This window comes from Parasteatoda tepidariorum, chromosome 5, assembly GCF_982258835.1.
Source record: "Parasteatoda tepidariorum strain Cologne lab strain chromosome 5, Ptep-v5.0, whole genome shotgun sequence".
Lineage (NCBI taxonomy): Eukaryota > Metazoa > Arthropoda > Arachnida > Araneae > Theridiidae > Parasteatoda > Parasteatoda tepidariorum.
Window position 1 is genome coordinate 38962374 of NC_141759.1, and position 22245 is coordinate 38984618.

General features: G+C 32.1%; 1 protein-coding gene across 2 annotated transcripts in view; it reads right to left on the reverse strand.

Moving 5' to 3' along the window:
• Positions 1–22245, reverse strand: part of LOC107447237 (uncharacterized) — a 113786-nt gene that overhangs the window by 50096 nt on the left and 41445 nt on the right. The gene's annotated exons all lie outside the window — the stretch shown is intronic.

Below are 22245 nucleotides of genomic sequence, written 5' to 3' on the forward strand. Positions count from 1 at the left end.
CATAGAGTTTGTATAGAAGTTTTCATGTTATTTTGTCCCCTATCTGTATCTGATACAAATAATTGAATATACTATATAATATACTATACCTCACATATGTTGCTCATGGGCTGCAATAGCGGCACAACTCAATAAATCAAGTTTTGAGATAAGTGGGTTTAAAGTTTTCATTGCTAACAAAATGCATAAAAAAATGCTTTAGTTTGCTTAAACCAGTGTTTCCCAAAGTGTGGTACGCGTGTAAGTGTGGTAACGGGTATGGGAACAGTTTAACGGGGGTGCGCGTTCTTAGGCGAAATATCTTCCAACAAACGAAAATTTTAAAATAATTTTTTTAAAAACAAAGCTAGCCATGGAAATTTACCATTACGTATTTTTCTATTGGCTATTTTTTGCAGAGTTAACATTTAATAATTAGTGGTGTCAACAGCCAGTTGTGATTTTTAACTTTTGAGCATATTTTTTATAGTAAAAATACATTCATTTTTTAATTAGTGGTACACAGCGTTACGAAAAATTTCGAAAGGGTACACAAAACTCATAAGTTTGATAAACACTGGCTTAAACGAAGATTACCTTTAAGTTGAATTATGAGTTGTGCTAGTATTGCTGCTGAAAGAATGTGTATTTTCATATTTACACCTGTTCTTAGTCCAAAACGCGTGTCTTTTGAGTTGTGCCACTATTGCAGCCCATGAGCGATGTATTTTTAATTTTAATGCCAGCAATTTTGAAATTATTCCATTGGGTAGCAACATATATGCCAGAAGGCTTTTTTAATTATTATGGTATTTAAAAAAGTGTTTATGGTGGGTTTTAAAAAGGAAACTCTTGACGTCCTATGCTCATTTTAGACCATGGGACAAGTAGTGTAATTGTGTAAATCCATTTACCAACTTTTGGAACTAAGTTGTTAGTGAAAAAAGAACTGCTTTTTCAAAAATGCAAACTTCACCAAAAGTTACTTTCACATTATTTCAAAATTTGGTGATAAACAAAACTTTTTCGTTGCATTAAAATTGAAAGAATAAATAATTATGTTCACGAATAAATGAAATTATTAAGATAAATGAATTAAGCAAAGTATAATTAAAATTATAAAACGTACAGTGTGCGAAAAAAAAATGGGGAAAGAAAAGAAAACGGAACACACTGAGTAACTTTTGCTCTATTGATCGGATTTTCACTTTCTATGACTCATTTTTAATGGTTCGAGGGGATGACTTCACATCTGCTTAGTAATTAGGGCAGACGATATCTTAAGTTACGAAATCTGACACAAAAACGCACTTTCTCTGAACAAACATACCTTTTTATTAACGGATTCAGACTCCTGACCCCAAAATACAGAGGGGGTAGTCGCAAATCTGGGAATTATGGGTCCTCATAGTTGAGTCAGGAGCTATCCAAAGTTTGGATCCCTTAACATTAATTTTACTTTTTGCGTACTTCGCCATATCTCGAGAAATTTTTAAGCAAATTGAAAACTTTTTGCACACAATTACGAAATTCGTAATAATAATTATAAATTAAATAATTCCATGCAAAAAATAAATTTTAGTAAATATTCATTATTTCTTATTATTTTATTAAATAATAATCGGAACTTTTTGAATGGTGGGGCATAAAATTTTTTTACATCATTTTAAAGTATGTAATATTTACATGGCAAAATATAAAATTTGAGCGAAATTGGTAGAATAGTTCCAGAGAAATCTAACTTTGAAAAAGTTGTTCAGTTAAAATTCCATTTCTCAGGATCTATTCAACCGATTCCACTCAAATTTTGTAATTTGTCATGAAAAATTTTATTCCTTGAAAGATGCAAAAAATTGTATGCCTTACAATTTATAATTTTTTGATCATTATTTAATGTGATAGCAAAAAATAATGAACATTTACTAAAATTTATTTTTTGCACCTCTTGGATAAACGATTTTTATAATTTTGTGCAAAAAATTTTCAATTCGCTTAAAACTTTCTCGAGATACGGCGAAATACGAAAAAAGTAAAATAAGCATCCAAACTTTAGCTCGCTCTCTATGTCAAACTATGGGGACCACATTTTCCAGATCGCGATATTTTGGGGATCAGAAATCCGAATCCTTTGAAAAATAGGTATATTTACTCAGAGAAATGACGTTTTTGTTTCTGATTTCGTAACGTAAAATATAGTCTGTATTAAGAAATTAGCATATTTTAGATCACCCCTCGCACCATTAAGAATGAGTCCTAGAACGTGAAGATCCGATCATTAGATCAAAAGTTATTTAGGGTGGTCTTTTTTTCTTCTTTTTTTTTGGCGAACTGTACATAGTTTTGATTTCTCTTTTAAAAGGGATATTTAAATATAAAATTTAGTCACAAACTTGATTCTATAGCAAAGTATAAAACGAATGTCATCTTTCAGTCAATGAGCTACAGGCAACAGCTTCGCACTAACATGAAACAAACTTGATAATGAAAATGGCGCAGTTTCTCCTACGTCGGTTTTATAGATATTAAATATTTGTTTGTAACGGTATGCAGCTACCATTAAACGGTAAAGAAAGAATAAAGATATTAAATCAATTTATTTCTTGTCAATACAAAGTCTACATGAGGATATGCCTCGGAGTGCAAACTTTTCGAGTCTTTAGTGACATTTGTCCACCAGTCTACAGTTCATATGGATTAGACTAGTCGGTCTAGTAGTCTGACTAGTCGGCGAACGATTCATGATATACACAGCTGTTGTTTACTGCTTCAGTCCACAAACACAATGGTAATTTTTTACATTGTAACATTCATTTAGCACTTTCCATTATTAGACTCGTGTTTCTTTTAGCACTTTCATTCAGCTCGGGAGTGTATAAGGAACATTGGTTTGTGCCTTTTTCTTGAATGAACCCAAACAGCAATATAACTTTGGAACTCATTGGACCAATATTCACCAATATTGACTCAACAAAGCTTTAACCCTTTCGCGCCGACTGTCACAAATACGTGCCAGCATAAAACCGTATCAACCAGGGTAAAAAGATAAAACTGGTAATCATAGTAATTCTTTAGCAGTTTATTTGTGGGCGGAGTTATAATTGTTTGATTTATTTGAATCACCACTACTTTGTTCAAAATGAAACTATTTAATTATACTTTCAATTAACATTGATTATATATATGATTAAACTAATAATAATTAAAGTAACAGCAAAGTAAGTCTGTCAAATTAGCAACGACTACATTTAAGTTACCGTTTTTTATTTAATTGCAACTTGATTCTGATTTTGTACGAATGCTTTTCTGAATCACCCGTCCCCAAGGGGTTAAAGGGCCAATATAGAAATGCTCGCTTCACCAGATATTTTATAGTCACTATTCAGCCGATGTTTACCCCATATAAAATCGTCAAATTCACCCGATATTTTATTTTTCTTATTTATCCAATATCGGCCCTATGCAGATTTGTTAAGTTCACCCGATATTTTATAGCCGTTATTTAGCCAATATAGACCCTATCTGAGATTGTCCATTTGACCCGATATTTTATAGCCGTTACTTTACCAATATAGGCGATATATAGAATTGTCCAATTGATCCGATATTTTATAGCCATTATTTAGCCTATGTCGATTCGATATAGAAGTGTCCGACTCATCCGATGTTTTATAGTCGTTACAAATGTTTTATAGTCGTATTTGAACTTTCCTTTCCTTTAAATTATGGGTTTTAGATTTAAACTATTTCCTCCAAACGTATCATTTACAAATTTAATTGCAGACTCATTATAACTTTTCTTTTACCCACTATCCCGATAGCATAATTTATGGCAAAAATTTACAGCTCATCGTCATAAATCCAAAATTGCCTGCGATCTCAACGCAGTTAAACAGAGATTACTACAGTTAAAGTTCAACTTAACTTAATACACAAGCAGTAAAATTTGCAAATATAGGGTCCCTAAAATTTACACATAAAAACTTAATGTTGTTTGAATTTAAGTTAAATTTGTTACAATAATATGAAAAAAAAAGGAATAGTTCCCTATACAGATAAACCAGTAATCAAGTAACATATAAGAAATTCTTCACTTTTTGTTCTTTGCGGTGCTCTTCTAATTCACAGTTTTAATTTTTCTTATAAATAAGTTCAGAGATAATAAAAAGGAGTCACAACACTTCCCCCTATTCGTTTGTTTGCTCTTGTTAAATTTGAAAGAAAACTTAGGTAAAAAAATTATCTGCAGCGCACCCTGCCGCGCTGAAGAGTTTTTAGTACCTGGCTTACAATCAATAGGGGTACTGCTTTTAAATTTTACGAAATCCTGTTTTCCAAACCTATATTAACACTATGTTTACGGACGTTTCTTATATACCTATCTCTACGAACACGCATCAATTTGACGCATGAACGAATATATATAACAGCACTTACAGAGATGTCAACTTGCTCCAGACAGCAAATATATATTTTAAAGTGGTAGTTTATCAATTGTGATTCTTGGTTTAATAAATTCATTTTAGTAGATTTTTATCCACTCCTATTCCTAATAAATCATAGGCTTATAAAATTCGCCACTTTATATTTGCAAAATTTACTTAGTAGTTATTTACTGTTTTTTTTAATTATTTTGGCGTGTCCGGAGCAGTTGACATCTCTGCAGGTAGCAAGCAATGTACCTATATACTATAAGGAAGAAAAAAAATGAAAATAAGAGATATATATTTATGAAATATTCAAGTATATTTTATTCTTCAATACTCGAACTAAGCAACTGAAACCTTCAAAATCTGACATCAATTCACATTCTGCGTTTGTTCTTTCTATTATTGCTTCTCGGCAACAGCTGTTTATCGCTTATTTCATTTGAGATAACGGTATAGGATAACGGATCGAAGTAATGTCGGTAAATTCCTATTTATTATTGATGTGATGTTTGCATGTTTACTCAAAATTTTGTCTAAATTACAATAGCGTCAAATTGACGCATATCCGTTGAGACAGGTATACCACAAAGAGAATTTCAACGCTTTTGAAGAAAATAGACTTCAATATATATTTACCTCGATCAATGGATAAAAGTCATTACAAGAGAATAAAAATGCAAAAATGCAAGAAAATAAAAATGCAAACGGGTTTTGTAACTTTCCTTATATAATTCGAAATGCGTCAAAATAAAGCGCCCCGTAAACCTAGTGTTAATATGATGTTTGAACTAAGCATTTAAATTACAACTTCATGTTCCATTCATCTTGAAATAGATTCGATGAGATATGACAGTGTAGTGTGGAATGCAAACGGAATTATAAGTGGATGGTGAGGGTGGTTAACAGGACTTATAGGTTATGCACTAGTTATGAAAAATAATTTTTGCAGATGTGCAGTGCGAGTGAGTTATATGAAGTTGCATGTACAGTGTACAGTACTATGTACAGTACTATAAAAAAATAAATCATTATTAATAACTTTTGATCTAATGATCTGATCTTTATTTTCTAGAACTCAAGCTATATTAATTATTCGAAGGGGGTCATCTCAAACATGCTAATTAATTAGTCCATGCAATATTTTAAGTTACGAAGTCAGACACAGAAACGTCATGCACGAAAACGCTGAAAAGATATATACCTTTTTTTTCACGGATTAGGAGGTAGCTGCAATCAGAAAAATATGGTCCCCATTGTTTGGACAGGAGAATGATCCAGAATTTGAACCCTTTAATGCGAATTTTATTTTTTGCCATATTTCGCCATATCTCGAGAATTTCGTAAGCGAACTGAAAAATTTCGCACATAATTATAAAATTCGTTTATCCAAAGATAATTCCATGCAAAAAATAACTTTTAATAAATATTAATCATTTTTTATTATTTTATTTGATATTAATCGAAAAACTTTTGCATTGTAAGCTATGCAATTTTTTACATCATTTTAAAGATTATAATTTTACGTAGCAAAACAAAAAATTTGAGTGAAATCGGGTGAAGAGTTCCTGAAAAATCTAATTTTTAAAATACAACTTTTTTTTAATATTTAATTTCTCAGAAACTATTCGTCCGATTTCACTCAAATTTTGCACCATGTAAAATTATATTCTTTAAAATGATGTAAAAAAATTGTATACTGTATAATACAAAATTTTTCGGTAAATATCAAATAAAATAATAAAAAATTATAAATATTGATTAAAAGTTATTATTTGAGCGGAATTATCCTTGGACAAACGAATTTTAGAATTGTGTGCAAACATTTTTTAATTAAAATTAACATTAAGGGGTCTAAACTTAGCACAGCACAGTATTGAGACCATATTTCCCAGAGTTCCCTCCTATATTTTGGTAGTCAGAAATTCGAATACTTTGAAAAAAGGTATTATTAAAAAGTAAAAATTATTATTAAAAGGTATTATTAAAAAGTAAAAATTATTATTAAAGTATTAATAAAAAGTAAAAAGGCTTAAGGTCACTCCCTCGAACCATTAAGATTGCGTCCTTGAACATGATCATCCTATTATTAGATCAAAAGTTATTGAGGGTGGTTCAGTTTTTTTTTTTTTTAGCGAACTGTACAGATATTTAAACTACATATTGCAATATTTTCAAATAATTTCGAAAATCCATGACATAATGTGGTTACAAATAATTAAAATACATAAATTTTAATTTTAGAGTGGTGAATTTCGATGTCATTGTATAGGTGTCAATGAAACGAATAAATTTCAAAGCTGTTAAAAGGTGTATCGTGATTGTATGTTTGACATTATAATTCTCTTGCTAAATCGTAATCGGCAGTTTTTATTTACGGTTTTGGATTAAATGCTAATAAAATATTAAAGTAAGTTATGTATAAATTCTTAATGTTAATAAAGCTAAACTTTTTTTTATTTTTTTATTTATTTATTTTTTTTATTTATTTATTTACTTTTCTTTGTACTTAGATGCCAACTGTCACACATTTTTACAAAAAAAAACTTTGCCAGGGAAAAAAAATTTTAAGATTTTGATTATTTTATTATAAATATGTTTTGTGGAGATCTTAAACTTCCGAATATATAAATAAATAAAAAATAACCGATAATTATTTAGTAATGATTATGGATGATGTCAAAAATAAAAGAATTTCTGCCATAGTAACGGAATTTATTTACATAATTACTACAGAAAATTTTCTGCGAAATTGCTTATCACTATGTTACTGCCACTGTGTGCAGGTTTACGCAATGAATTACTTAAATAAAGCACGATTCTCTTATTGCTGCAAGTTCTACCAATGCCGAAAATTGGCGACTTAACGTTCTTTAAGTCAAATGTTCATTTGCTTGCGTGCGTTCCACCAATTTTCAGAATTTTCTGGAATTTGGATTCAGGTGGTTAATTTTGTTCGTTAAATTGAGTGCAATTTTTTAAAAAAAAATTATACGTTTCTACGGAACAAATTTGTTTTTGCATTTAAAAAAAAACTTCATTATTAACGAAATGATGATTTCATGTTCTTAACTTCTCAAATTAGTCTTATAAAAATTCTATTTGTTTCATAATTTTCTGCCTTATTCTCTAACAATGGAAAAAATGGACTCGGAAAAGTATCAGAGATGCTAACTGCTCTGGACACGCCAAAATAATAAAAAAAAACGGTAAACAACTACAAAGTAAATTTTGCAAATATTTGACTATTTTTGCTTGCTTTTTAAAAGGTATAGCGTGACGTAAGTACTATAAAGTGGTGAAGCCTACGAATTATTTAGAAATAGTGGTGGATAAAAATCTAGTAAATTGAATTTATTAAACCAAGAATCACAATTCATAAACTATCACTTTAAAATATATATTTGCTGTCCGGAGCAAGTTGGCATCTCTGAAGTATGTTGCATTGAGGGATATGGAGCTGTGATGAAGCGCTCTGATTTTATTTATATTTTTCAAACTTTTAAATGGTTGATTAATGTCCACATAATTTAAGATATGAAACTGTAAAAAAAATTTTGTGGAAAATGTGAAGAATCATTGAGGCTATTTTTATTGCGACACCAGAAAGGTTAGGCACGCATTTTAAGCCATGTCCTAAATAAGAAATTCATCGTCTATTAGCTTTCCCGCAGTGACAATCTTGTGAAGGAAAAACAACATTTACAGATGAACAACGTCAATATCCATGCTATATACAAGACCTGTCAATTTCTATTCTTTCTGAGGAAATATTGACTTGACTAATTGAAATGCAATTGTAGATAAATTTAACTTTTGACAATTACTTTGGCTTACACCAACATTAGTTTCGATAGCTTATCTATTATAAATTATTCAATTACTCAATCATAAATTATTCAATCATAATTACCACTAGGACTAACATTTTAAAAACATTCTGTACATTTTGTTTTAATAGTAAACTTCAAAAAAAAAGAAGAAGAAAAATAGAAAAAGTTGCCACTTTAAATTTTTTTTCAATAAAATTTTGAATTTTATAAGTCACCAATTTTTGAATTTATAGTTACCAGTGGCAACCCTGGCTCCACTTCGAGAAACTATTTTTCTAGTGGTAGAAAAACCTGTATTAATTCTCAGGCTAAAAAACTTCATTTAAAGATATATTGCCCACCACTACATTTAAAGAATTCAGGTGTTCACATAACGTAACACTTTAGTCGAATAATTTCGTAAAGAACGTTTTAAAATATTGGCCAGATAAAGAAAAATTATGTAACTTTTATCCGTGATTGTTTACCACTTAATACACAGATGCCAACTGCTCCGGACACGCCAAAATAATTAATAAAACTGTAAATAACTACAAAGTAAAGTTTGCAAATATTTGACTATTTTTGCTTGCTTTTATGAGCTTTGCTTACTATAAAGTGGTGAATTATATAAGCCAACGAATTATTTAGGAATAGTGGTGGATAAAAATGTACTAAATTGAATTTATTAAACCAAGAATCACAATTGATAAACTACCACTTTAAAATATATATTTGCTGTCCGGAGCAAGTTGGAATCTCTGCTAATAATATAAACAAATAGACAAAAGTTATAATAAAATTTTAATTGTTCAGTAATTTATGATTTAATTCTCCACCACTATAAAATATTTAGAAAAAAATGTAACGGTTTGAGGATACGTATTAAATGCTTTTTCAAGTGTTACTAAAAGTTTAGAAAATATTATTACAAACATACGTGAAAATTTTATTTTCCTACTACTGAAAAATAACATTCCTTGAAAAGTTGAAAATATTGGCAGATACGCCATTGCTATTATTTTCTGTTTTAGAACAATACATCTAGAGCAGAAATTTTCATTGGTATCGGAAGAACGATTTATGCATTTTTAGAATAATTTAGAGAGTATCAAATATTGCATACGTTTTAGGAGCTTACAGTGTAACCTCCAGAAAAGACCGTCTCTGTGTAACGACCTCCTCTATTTACGACAACTTTTGGGAAGCTCGGGATTTTTTCCATAGACTTTGTATTAAAGAAAACCTTTAGGAGAGACCATTAAAACCTCTCCCAACGATCGGGAAAAACTTCTGCACCGACTGCGGAGAAGGTCAAACAATGAAACACGAAAAAATATCAAAACAAAATATATTTGTCGAACAAATAAATAGATAAATGTATTCGAAATATTCGCGTGAGTCTTTTATTTAGATCTTTTTGACGATCTCTGAAAAAGATCTACAACCTCATGTTGCAGTCGAAGTGCATTAAAGACGATGCTATCAATGATTTATTTTTAAAATTGAAAGTTAAATTAGAAAAAAAAGTAATTTTAGAAAAAACGAAGCATCTCAAACAAACAAACCTCTTCTCATCTTTTAAAGCTAATTAATTTTTATGGTATAAAATTAAATACAAACTGAAACAAAAAACAAAATTGCTTATTTCCTTAAAATAGTTCTATCATTAATAATTGGTAAATTTGTTTTAACACATAATTATGCCAATGAGAATCATTTTAGTAGACGCTAAATTTTATTCATCGATCTGGTTTTCATGACGCCAACACAAGTGCATACCTGCCAACCTTTAATACTATCGAGGGTGATTTTCCTCAGTGGTATGGAATTTAAATTTCAAATTTAGGCTGAAAAATACGCTATATTTTGATCAAGCTAATGCGGACTGCTCAAAAGTATTTCATATTTATATATATGCTTAATTTTTTAAAAAATAGTGGTGATCAAAAAGATTTTAAAGTAAGTTTATAAATGCAAGGAACATATAGGAAACATAGATTTTACTACCACTTAAAAGACAGAAATAAAATTTTACGCCAAATGCGTACAAGTTGGCAGGTATGCAAGTGGCATTTCCGCACCCAGTAAATGACACTGATTAAATTTAATCCTGTACCTTCGATAACATTTTGAAGTCAATAGAGGTAAGCTTTAAGAACGGCTAAAATCCTTTAACGACCATTTTCCTGTGGAACAGAAAGTGATTCCGCCCGAGAGGTTTCACTAAACTATATTTTTATATTACCTGGAAACTTGGACAGATGCTGGTTTCATCTAGCTAAAAGTATGTAGTATAATTCACAGGCACAAAAAGCGTCTATGTAATATATAATCTAAAAAAAGTGGTAGTATATATTTGGTTACATCAAGTAAATATTTCTTTCTGGTCTCGGCCACTTTAATCCAGATCCAAATGTAAATGCTTCGATTAGTAATATATTATGTTGAACAGAGCTACCTTGTTTGCACAAAATTAATCGGAGCAATGAACTACTTGTGCTTCCACTTTCTTTTTGAAAAAAGTTACTGCTCTTAACCCGTTTTGTGCCGAATTTATAAATTGAATTGATACGAAAAGTGGTTTTATGGAAAAAGTGGCAAAATATATTATCGAAATTAATTGTTTTTTCTACTGTTAGGGTTTTCAAAAAGTCTTTGATAGATATAAAAGTACTTGCTCATTATAATTCTAGATCTAATCAGAAATGACTAAATCATTGTGGTATCTGTGAATCTTTTAATTCATCCAGATAAATGAAAATCCTGAAAAAAGTTTCCCACCACAATGAATGTCTTTGAAAAAAGGAACTGTCCTAAATATATGACGCTGGGCGTTAACCGGTTAATGAAAGGACGCTGGACATAAACAATGCCTCCTATAACTGAAAGCCTCCACACGGTTTCTTAAAGGCAGTCTAACTAGACAACGCCTCCTATAGCTGAAAGCCTCCACACAGTTTTTTATAGGTAGTCCGATCAGACTACTAAGAAGGTAAACCAATTTACGAAAGAGCCATTTAATACAAAATCTATTACAAATAAGAAAGTGGTAGCAAATATAAGTCTAAAAATTTGTTTAATTTATGAATATGATTGGTTTGCCTTTGCTACTTGTCAACCACTACAGATTCAATTCTGAAATATATATGATAAATTTCTCTCAAGTACTTCTAAAATAGAATTTGGGTTCATGCGCACAACTGGCTCACTTTTTAAATAGTTTGCGCCGACTACTTATAAGAAACCGTGTGGAGGCTTTTTGATGTAGGAGGTGAGGGATTAGACCACTATGAAGATAAACCAGTTTACGAAAGAGTCATTTAATAGAAAATCTAGTAAAAATAAGAAAGTGGTTACAAATATATGTCTAAAAATTTGTTTAATTTATGAATATGATTGGTTTGTCTTATTTACTTGTCAACCACTACGGATTCTATTCTCAAATATATATGATAAATTTCTCTCAATTACTTTTAAGGCGTCAGACTAATCATATTGTGAAAATTTCGAGTATCAAGCCGGAGAATTGCGAGAAAGTGATCTATGCTGGTCTAGGATGCCGACAAATGATGCTGGTCTTGCTCTACTGATGTCTTCTTCCTTGCGATGTCGGTCATGAAGAATTGATGCTGATTATCCTGAAAGTTTCAAGGTGAGTGATGCTGATTTTGATCTCGTCAGGTTTCTGAGACGAGAGAGACAATACTGATAACTGACCATTTTGATGTCTGGATTTTGATCCCGCCATTTTGTTTTTTCAAATCATGCCGTATCATAAAACAGCTCGTGGTGGAAAGGTCTCATTCTCTGGTCGTAATTCACCGTCGCATTGCGTAGAGTCCACGTCATTAGAAAAAATCATTGCTACCTGTGGGATTTCAAAAAGATATTTTCCATCAGTTAAACTTGAACATATTGATGATCTTGTTGAGTTTTACTCTCAGTTTGATACAGAGGAGCTGATTCGTTTAGATAAATTACTTAGCAAACTGCTCATTCAGATAAGATCAAGTTACCCTGGAGACTATGAATACTCATACTTCCTAAAACTGACAAATGCAGCTTATCACGTCAGATGGAAGCGGAAAAAATTTCAAGCAGAAGAAAACAAGGTGATGAATGAAAACTCCATTAAGGTCGAATCAATAATGACTGAAACTAATCCAAGCACTGCAGACAAAACCATGGAAAATAAAGATGAAAACTTGAATACAACACCGAATACAGAAATTGACACGGACGTCAATATTAACAATAATACAAAACCACCAGCAAAGAAAAGAAAAAAGAAGAAGAAGCAAAATGCAGTCAAAACAATTGAAGATAATTCTACACTCATGTCTACAAACAGCTGTCCTTCTTCTAGCCAACATAACTCAACAGATGACGTCACTATCTTGCCGACAACAAAACCTAAGGAGGTTACCGACAAAGTACAGGATCCGCCCAGCAAACCAGAAATAACACCGCAAGCCAGATTTATTAAGGTTTTGGTCCGGGGCCTGCCTGTGGACTTTGATAAAGATGCCATCAATACAGAATTAAAGAAAAACAATATTGAAACCTTTAAAATAGTGCAGTTTAAGAAGAGAATGGGAGAGGCCTATCGGCACCTTCCACTTTTTCTCATAATCCTAACATCAACGGTGAATCACCATAGAGTATTCAAAGTCAACAACATACAGCAGATCCCGATCAAAATCGAACGATTTCGAGGAGGTCGAAGACCTACACAATGTTACAACTGTCAAAATTATGGACATACGCAAAGCCACTGCAATGCACCTGCAAGGTGTGTAAAATGCGCTGAAAACCACAGGTCTCATGAATGCAACAAAGACAGAACAACACCTCCAAAATGTTGTAATTGCTACAAAAACCACACAGCCAACTATACTGGGTGCGAGACCCGCCCCAGCAGAAGGAGCCCTCGAGCAACATCAAATTCGACGCCTAAACTTGCTCACCGATGAGTGTCATTAATCGAAGAATTACAGGAATTGCTCAAAAATGAAGAAGTGCTCCGTCTTCTAAGGAAGATCATCGGGGAATCATCTCAAACCCAGTGAGTTCTATTCTTATTTTCAAGACTCTCAGGTTAAATTCACTGAACTTTTCACAGTAGACTTTTACTTATGTTACATTAAATTACATCAAATTTTATTTTCTGATAATATAGCCAATTTATGCATATATATTTATCAACTTATGCACGTTAAATTCTTTTGCAAATTCTATTGTATTTAATGAACAATATTTCGCTTATATTTATATATGTCAACAGATGTCAATTTAGATTCGATATTCAAATGTTATATTTACTATATTAATTTATGTCAACCTATGTATATATATTTCAAATTATGTTTATATTTATATATGTCAATATGTGTCAATTTAGATTCTATAGTCAAATGTTATATCTACTATGTTTATCTATGTCAACCTATGTATATATATTTCAAATTATGTTTATATTTATATGCTTATAATTATATGCTTATATTTATATGTGTAAATTTAGTTTCGATATTCAAATGTTTATTTACCCAAGCAAAGTGCTTGTAATTTTGTATTAGCTACCACATCGACTGCTAAATTCAAAATGTTATCACTTTAAACTTATGTAAATTTCTAGATGTATGGAGGGGCCGCTGTGCGGTCCAGGTGCCCAATTTTTTATAAATAAAATAAAGTAAATTACTTTTAAAATAGAATTTGAGTTCATGCATACCTGCCAACTTTTAATCCTTTCAAGGATGATTTTCTCCAATGGCAGTAAATTGAAATTTAAATCACAATTTTAACTAGAAACATTCGCTGTATTTTGAAGAAGCTTATCAGAGATGCCAACTTGCTCCGGACAGCAAATATATATTTTAAAGTGGTAGTTTATCAATTGGGATTCTTGGTTTCATAAATTCAATTTAGTACTTTTTATCCACCACTATTTCTAAATAATTCGTAGGCTTATATAATTCTCCACTTTATAGTACTTTTGTCATGCTATATCTTTTAAAAAAGCAAGCAAAAATAGTCAAATATTTGCAAAATTTACTTCGTAGTTATTTACCGTTTTTTTAAATTATTTTGGCGTGTCCGGAGCAGTTGCCATCTCTGGCTTATGCGGATTGTTACAACAGTATTACACATTAACATATGGTAAATTTATTCAAAAATAGTAATGGATCAAAAATATTATAAATTAAGTTTATAAATGCAAGGAATATATAGAAAGCATACATTTTACTACCACTTTAAATATAGAAATAAAATTTTACGCCAAATGCGTAAAAGTTGGCAGGTATGGTTCATGAGCACAACTGGATCACTTTTTAAATAGTCTGCGCAGACTACTTATAAAAAAATGTGTTGAGGCCTTCTGTTGTAGGAGGTGATGGCACAAATGGGTTAATAGTTCCAAACTCAAATAACTAGTTTCTAAATTATGGTGAAAAGACAATTTTGATGAGGGTAAAAGTAATTTTTTGAAAAATGCCCGTTGTGAAGCAGGTTAAATAGTGATGGCTGACTGATTTTGACTTGAAGCAACATGGAGACACTAGGGGAAGTTGAAGCAACAATCTTACCACCAAATTCCTCCTATAGTGCGAAGACATGTTATAGAACAGATAGATTTAATGTTTTTTCTTCCCTATACTAGTTCACTCAAAGAAAAAAAAACATTTATAAAGATGTAAAAACCTTCGTTTGACAAATACAGCTTGAGTGTAATTAATATCCGTAAAATAAGTAATGATTTTAAACAATACATTAATTATTTAATAAATACTCCCAAGAAACTTAAGCGGTGAGTTATTACTTGATTAATTCGCATCAAAAATATACAAATCGGAAATAAAAATTGACCTGTTTCAAGCTCTCAAAAATACTAGTCACTTTTGTTTCTTCTCATTCAGGCCGGTAAGTCTTGAAAATGGACGCCTATATTCGCGCCCTGGAAACATGTCGACTGCTATCTCCAATTTGCATATTTTTGAAGCGAAGTTTTTAATCAAGTAACACAGTAATTAATTAGTAATTCAGTACTTCCCCGTAAATGCAGTCATAGTTGCCAACCTATGCACTTTCAGAGATGCCAACTTGCTCCGGACAGCAAATATATATTTTAAAGTGGTAGTTTATCAGTTGTGATTCTTGGTTTAATAAATTCAATTTAGATTTTTTTCCACCACTATTTCTAAATAATTCGTAGGCTTATATCATTCACCACTTTTTTCGTATATGTCATGCAAAATCTTTTTAAAAAAATAGCAAAATCTGTCTAAATTTGAAAATTTAGTTTGTAGTTATTTACCGTTGTGCCAGACGGGCAAACCATGCAAAATTAGAGTGGGATTCAAAGTGTTAAAACTATTCTTGAAAGCGAAGCAGTTAGCATCCTACATGTGCCAGAGATGGCAACTGCTCCGGAGACGCCAGAACAATTAAAAAAAACGGTAAATAAGTACAAAGTAAATTTTGCAAATATTTGACAATTTTTGCTTGCTTCTTAAAAGGTATAGCTTGGCATATGAACCAGAGAGTGGTGAATTATGTAAGCCTACGAATTATTTAGAAATAGGGGGGAATAAAAATCTACTAAATTGAATTTATTAAACCAAGAATCGCAATTGATAAACTACCACTTTAAAATATATATTTGCTGTCCGGAGCAAGTTGGCATCACTACATGTCATGCAACAGAATAAAAATTGTACTCGAATGCTATTCACCGTGAGATAACATACTGAATATTAGTTTCATAAACCTGCTAGAAATTACAAGCATGTTTTAAAATGGATATTAAATTTCAAATCGAATAAAATGTTCTCCAAATAATATATTATATTCTTCTTAAATTTATATTAAAATTGTAAGAAACTTTTAAATTTACATTAAATGGCTCATATTCATAACACGCTTTCATTTCTCACAGGTCGTCTGTATATGAGGCCACGCTTTTTTAAAAAAAATTTGGAGCCCTCCTCCTCTTTGTCACAATGCGTCACACTTCCTCATACCACTCAGTCACATATACAACTTGCTCCGGACAGCAAATATATATTTTAAAGTGGTAGTTTATCAATTGTGATTCTTGGTATAATAAATTCAATTTAGTAGATTTTTATCCACCACTATTTTTAAATAATTCGTTGGCTTATATAATTCACGACTTTCTTAATGCTATGCCATGCCATACTTTTTAAAAAGCAAGCAGAAGTAGTCAAATATTTGGAAAATTTGTTTTGAATTTATTTACCGTTTTTTTAATTATTTTGGCGTGTCCGGAGCAGTTGGCATCTCTGCACTTTTGGAGAAAAAAAATTCCCTTAACAGTAGTAATATAACAATTGTTTTGATAATTGTAAACACAGTTTTTTTTTAAAATTTAGTCTAAATTCACTAAAATATGAATAAAATTAATCAAATTTGAATCAAATCACTTCACTGGTCACCTAAGCAAAGCTTGGCCTGTGACTATTCATCTTGTCCATAACAGTCAGTGAGATAAGTAAATCGAAAAAATGATTTTTAAAAAAAAGGATAAAAGTCTGATGCAAGAGGCGAGAGGATATTGTTATTCTTTTCGCTTTATTTTTAAGACTAGATGCTGTAATAAATGAATTGAAAATAAAATTATTGATTAATCGCTGAAAAAATGCGCCCCAATTGATCTGATGTATTTGTCTTCCTCCAGGTACTGGCACTAAAAAATTTCATTCAAGTTCACTGCTTTGCATTATAGAGCTTTACCAAAAAAAAAATTCTGGTTTAACCCTTTGGCTACTAACGGGACTCATTTGTCCCAACAAATGTTTAAAAATTACCAATGGGGTGAATAGCACTTAGAAACTCATTGTAATATGTCCCAGTCATAGAGTCGAACTAAGTATACGTGTTTCATGTGTCAAATATCCCCTAGATGACGCTAAAGAGTTTCTTGCATGAAATAGCATTGTGATTTTGCGCTGGGACAGATATATCCCACTAGTATTCTTCATTGGGACAGGTATATCCCACTCGTATTCTTCATTGGAATTGTTATGTCTATTCATATTTTCTCAAATGGACATAGAAAAAAGAACAAATATGAGTTGTCCGATGTGTAATGTCGGGTTATACAAAGATTGCTTCACCCTGTATCATAACATGTAAAAAAAAGTCCATATAATAAATTTTTCTGGAATGATAGATGTGCTTCTAGTAAGTCAATCACTACAGGCGGGACATATGTATCCCGCCATTAATTACGGCTTGGACATATATGTCCCACTCTCTAAATTGATAACCGCTTGTCAGAAAAATCACAAATACTAAATTTGCCTTATTTGTGACCTATTTTGTCCTTTTGAATAATAAATGGGACAAAATAAAATCATCTTTTAAAATTCGTAGTCTAAGGGTTAATTTAGTGTTGTGCTTGTTGAATCCTTCTATCTTAAAATCTTCGTGGAGGTCATTGTTTCGTATAAATCAACTTGCATTATAGTTACTTTTCTCAGAACTTTATTTAAGAAAATGACACTTTTATTTGCGTTTTTGAAATGCTGCCCCATGCTAGTGATGCATAGGTGAGAATGTTCTAATCATCGAGGCACAAATTAGTCGTTTTAGTTTAATGTCTGATTTTGATTTGGAGGTGATGAGAGCTTGAAGATTATTCTTTGCGGCAGTTGATTTGTCTTTCATCTTTTTCCCATGGCCATTGCAAAAGAAAATTCGAATGTAATACCAGACCAAGATAAGTCGACTTTAGTACCAATGGAATTCAATCGTTGAATAGAGTTAAACAGAAGTAGATTTTTAAATTTTCTTTATGGCGTGCAAATTGAATTTTTGAGCATTAATTTTACTCGAATTTTCCAGTGAATGTGCCAATCTACAATCTTAAACACTTCCTTTTGCAGTTTAAAAGTCGTCAAGTTTGGGATTTCCCGTAATTGAACATGGTGGAAGTATCTTCCATTTTCCGTCAGTGGCGAATCCTAATTAAGGAAAACCTGAAACCTACTAACAATTATTGTAACCAGCTTTCAACAGCCGACCCGATTCTGAGTTTACGACTATCAATGTTCAAAGAGCCGCGATGGCTCAGGGGATAGAGCGCTCGCCTTGCAATGAGGCGAACCGGGTTCGAATCCCAGTCGATACGAATTCCGCATCCGGCTTGCACTGACCACAGTGCTGACGTGAAATATCCTCAGTTGGTAGACGGATGATAGGTTAGAGTCCCCTTGCCGTCAGGCTAACCGTGGGAGGTTCTCGTGGTCTTCTTTTCCATGTAACGCAAATTCGGGTTAGTTCCATCAAAAAAAAAAATCCTCCACGAAGGCAAAGTTTCTCCCAATACTCGATCCAGGAGTTCCCTTGTCTTCAGGATTGGGTTCAAAATTACAAGGCTACGGTTTTGAACATTAGTAGTCGTAAACCCATAAAATTGGGTCGGCTGTTCAACGACGGTTATAAAATAAAATATCAATATTCAACTCCATAGCCTTGTAATTTCGAACTCAACCCAGAAGACAAGAAAACTCATGGATCAAGCATTGAGCCAAGAAACTAGCCTTGGTGAAGGACTTTTTTATGGAACTGACCAGCAATTCGTTACAGAGAAAGGAAAAACACGAAAACCTCCCAAGGTCAACATGCCGAAAGGGGAGTCTAACCTTTAATCCATCTACCACTGAAGATATTTTATATCAGTTTTATTGTCTGTGCGAACCGGGAGCAGAATTCGTATCAACCAGCCCAACGCATCCTATAACTGAAAGCCTCCACACGGTTTTTTACAGGTAGTCCGATCAGACCACTATGAAGATATCCACTTCCTGAACGAGTCATTTAATACAAAATCTAGTTAAAATAGGAAAGTGGTAGCAAATGTATGAATAAAAATTTGTTTTATTTATGAATATAATCGGTTTGCCTTATTCACTTGTCAATCACTACAGATTCAATTCTCAAATATATATGATAAATTTCTCTTAATTACTTTTATAAAAGGTTTTGGGTTTATGCGCACAACTGACTCACTTTTTAAATAGTCTGCACGGACTACTTATAAAAGACCGTGTGGAGGCTTTTTGATGTAGGAGGTGATGACCAGCCTCTGCAACCTGAGTCACTCCATTCCCTGAGCCACTACGGATCTGCTAACAATTATTAGCTTATTATAAAACTCATACTTGACAGAGCCACGATCTTGAATCATGATTCTTGAATCAAATCATCATTAAAATTTATCTAGTCGCCTGAGTACATTTACGGCTCTTTTCCCTCTTGAATCAAATAAAAAAATATTTATATATTTAAATTAAGGGCGATTAAAATTGTTATAAATTAAATTTAGATAATAAGGAAAGAAAATTTTAAAACCTAAATTGTATTGCTATTTTAAACATAAAAATAAAATGTTCTTCGAAAACTGGAAGATTTCCAGCTATATAGTTGGTTTGGTACAGAAGGAAAAGTACTAAAATGCATGAAAAATTCAAAGAAACGAAGAAGTATATGAGCATTTAAATTAAATTAAAGATAAAAAACATAAGTAGATCGAAAAGTACAGTTTGCTGAATCTTACTTAGGAAACTAAATTATTTATTTTGAACAAGTTTTAATGTTAGTTAAAAAGTTCGCGAAAAGATGGCGCTGCTGAAACGAAAAAAAAATATTAAATATTTTTATCTGTTTCATGTCACATAATCTCGAATAATATATGTTTGAATATCAAAACGTAAATAACATATTTTTATACAATTTATGATACAAATTTTCATTTATATCATAATTATAATTAAAACCCGAGTTTATTTGAATCATAGTATTATTTAATTTAAGAGATAATTTGTAAGTTTATTTTGGGCATAATCGCATAAAATATCAGAGTTCATTTTGTTCGTAATCATATTAAATATCAGAGTTCATCCCAATTATAATCACACCACATAAATATTAATGTGTAGATTTTAAGACCTATTTTTTTGTCTTCCCAGGCTCTAGATTAGGAGCAGCTGAAATAATGTCACACAATATTGCCCTGATTATTTGGAATGTTTTCCCCGCAAAACGAAACCTTGGCATTATAAGTCATAAAATTAATAGTCAAATATGGGTTTTACCCTTGTTTACTTTATTTAACATAACAAGGTTAAAACATTATGATTGGAAATCCCCAAAACTAGGAAGACGATTTTATTGGCCATACGGTTTATTTATTATTTGTTTTTCGTAATACCTTAATTTTAAGTGTATTTTCAGACTGTTTGCTGTTCAGGAAACAGCTGGTCTATCAATAAAAGCACGTCATATTTACGTCTTCTGAGAAAAACAAAAACGAATCTCAATTCACCAGTTACTAAAAGTGACGCAACGCACAAACAAAGCTGAAAATAAAACCTCCTAAGGAATAATACTATTAGGAAGTGATGCCAGCAATAATTGAGAAACTATGGTCAACCTGAGCAAACGATTTAGCCAAGGCGAAGGGCGGGAAAAACCCAAGCTTTGTTGAAACACGCGTACCGTTTGACTCTACAAATAAATGTCAAAAGTACAATAACACGTAAACTTAGATTTGTCTTGCCAGCTTCAATACACGTCAGAAGTTATCTTTTTTTTTCTAGAACGTTACGTGAATATTAATAAGGTCAACTTTAATATGTTACCGGCAAAGTATGAAATCCGGCATTATATATAATGCCTGAAACTAGCCGGCAAAGTATGAAATGATTAATATTTTACACATTGCCTACGCATTCTATATAATGCCGGATGCTGTTTAGGCAAAGTATGAAATAAACGTCCTGATGAGGTTATTATGTAAATGATGTGCATGTTACTGTGAATGACCGAAATCGGTGGTTGTTGACTTTCACTGGTGAATGTTGACAATCACATAGTCGCTTTGGTGAATGTCCGAAATATTTATTACATCCGATTTGATATTAATTTATTCGTGGATATAATTACATTTATTTGATATTTTACACTTACTGATGATAGATTAGAAGAAACATCAGTGTTTGGAATATACCGGGCAATTGTATACCGGGCAATGGTTTTTTAAGGTCAAGTGCCATTGCACGGTATACATTTGCCCGGTATACCCTACACTGATTTTTTTTAAAAGTCAAGTGTCATTGCCCGGTATACATTTGCCCGATACTTCATCCACGACCAGTATTAACTATCCCCGTATTGACTGACCAAGTGCAAACAGGCAAAGAACTCCCTCCCACAAAATGACATAAGCATCTGTATGGCACAACGCATGCCCGTTTGCATGCTTGCATTCATAATTCTGATGGTTATACCGGTTATTAATGTACAAGTATTTCAGATTTGAAAATGGTTTTTCTCTTGATTGCATTAATCTGGGATCTTAAAACTTAATTCAATCAAATATGTTACTCAAACAAACGGATGCCGAAATTTCATTACTCTATAATAATTTTTTCTTGGTGTTGGGATTTTTTCCCCCATCAGTGTAGATAAGCTAGACATGACGATTATTTTGTAATATATTTTTTTTCCAATGCCCACCTGGGGAATGATTTACGTCATACAGGCATCTGAAGGGCAGATTTGTTGGTCACTCTTTCAGGGGTACCATATTAGGTGTGCCAACGTAGCTCCCACAGTAAGGACAGATAGTACAGAGAAGGAATCCCTTTCCCGTGATTCGAACCCAGAACCTTTCTGATGCAAGGGCAGTTCCCTAACCCCTACACAGGCCGGTCGGCTTTTGTTAGATAATATGAAGTAGGAAAAAAGTGTTTAACGGAAAGTAACTCAGGGATTAGTAAATGATCGAGTTAAAGTTACTCTAGGGTTAACTCTCGGTCTTTATTCTCTAGCCGTCTTCAGCGAAGGATTTTTCTAACTCCCTCTTGCAAGAAGTGTAGCAAAACCTCTAATTGGACAAGGTAAAATCATACGACTTTGTACATAATTTGTTTTCCAATGACCGGCACCGAACTATTACGTTCTTCGCCACAGAAGATGCCAGAAGTGATTGCACTTCG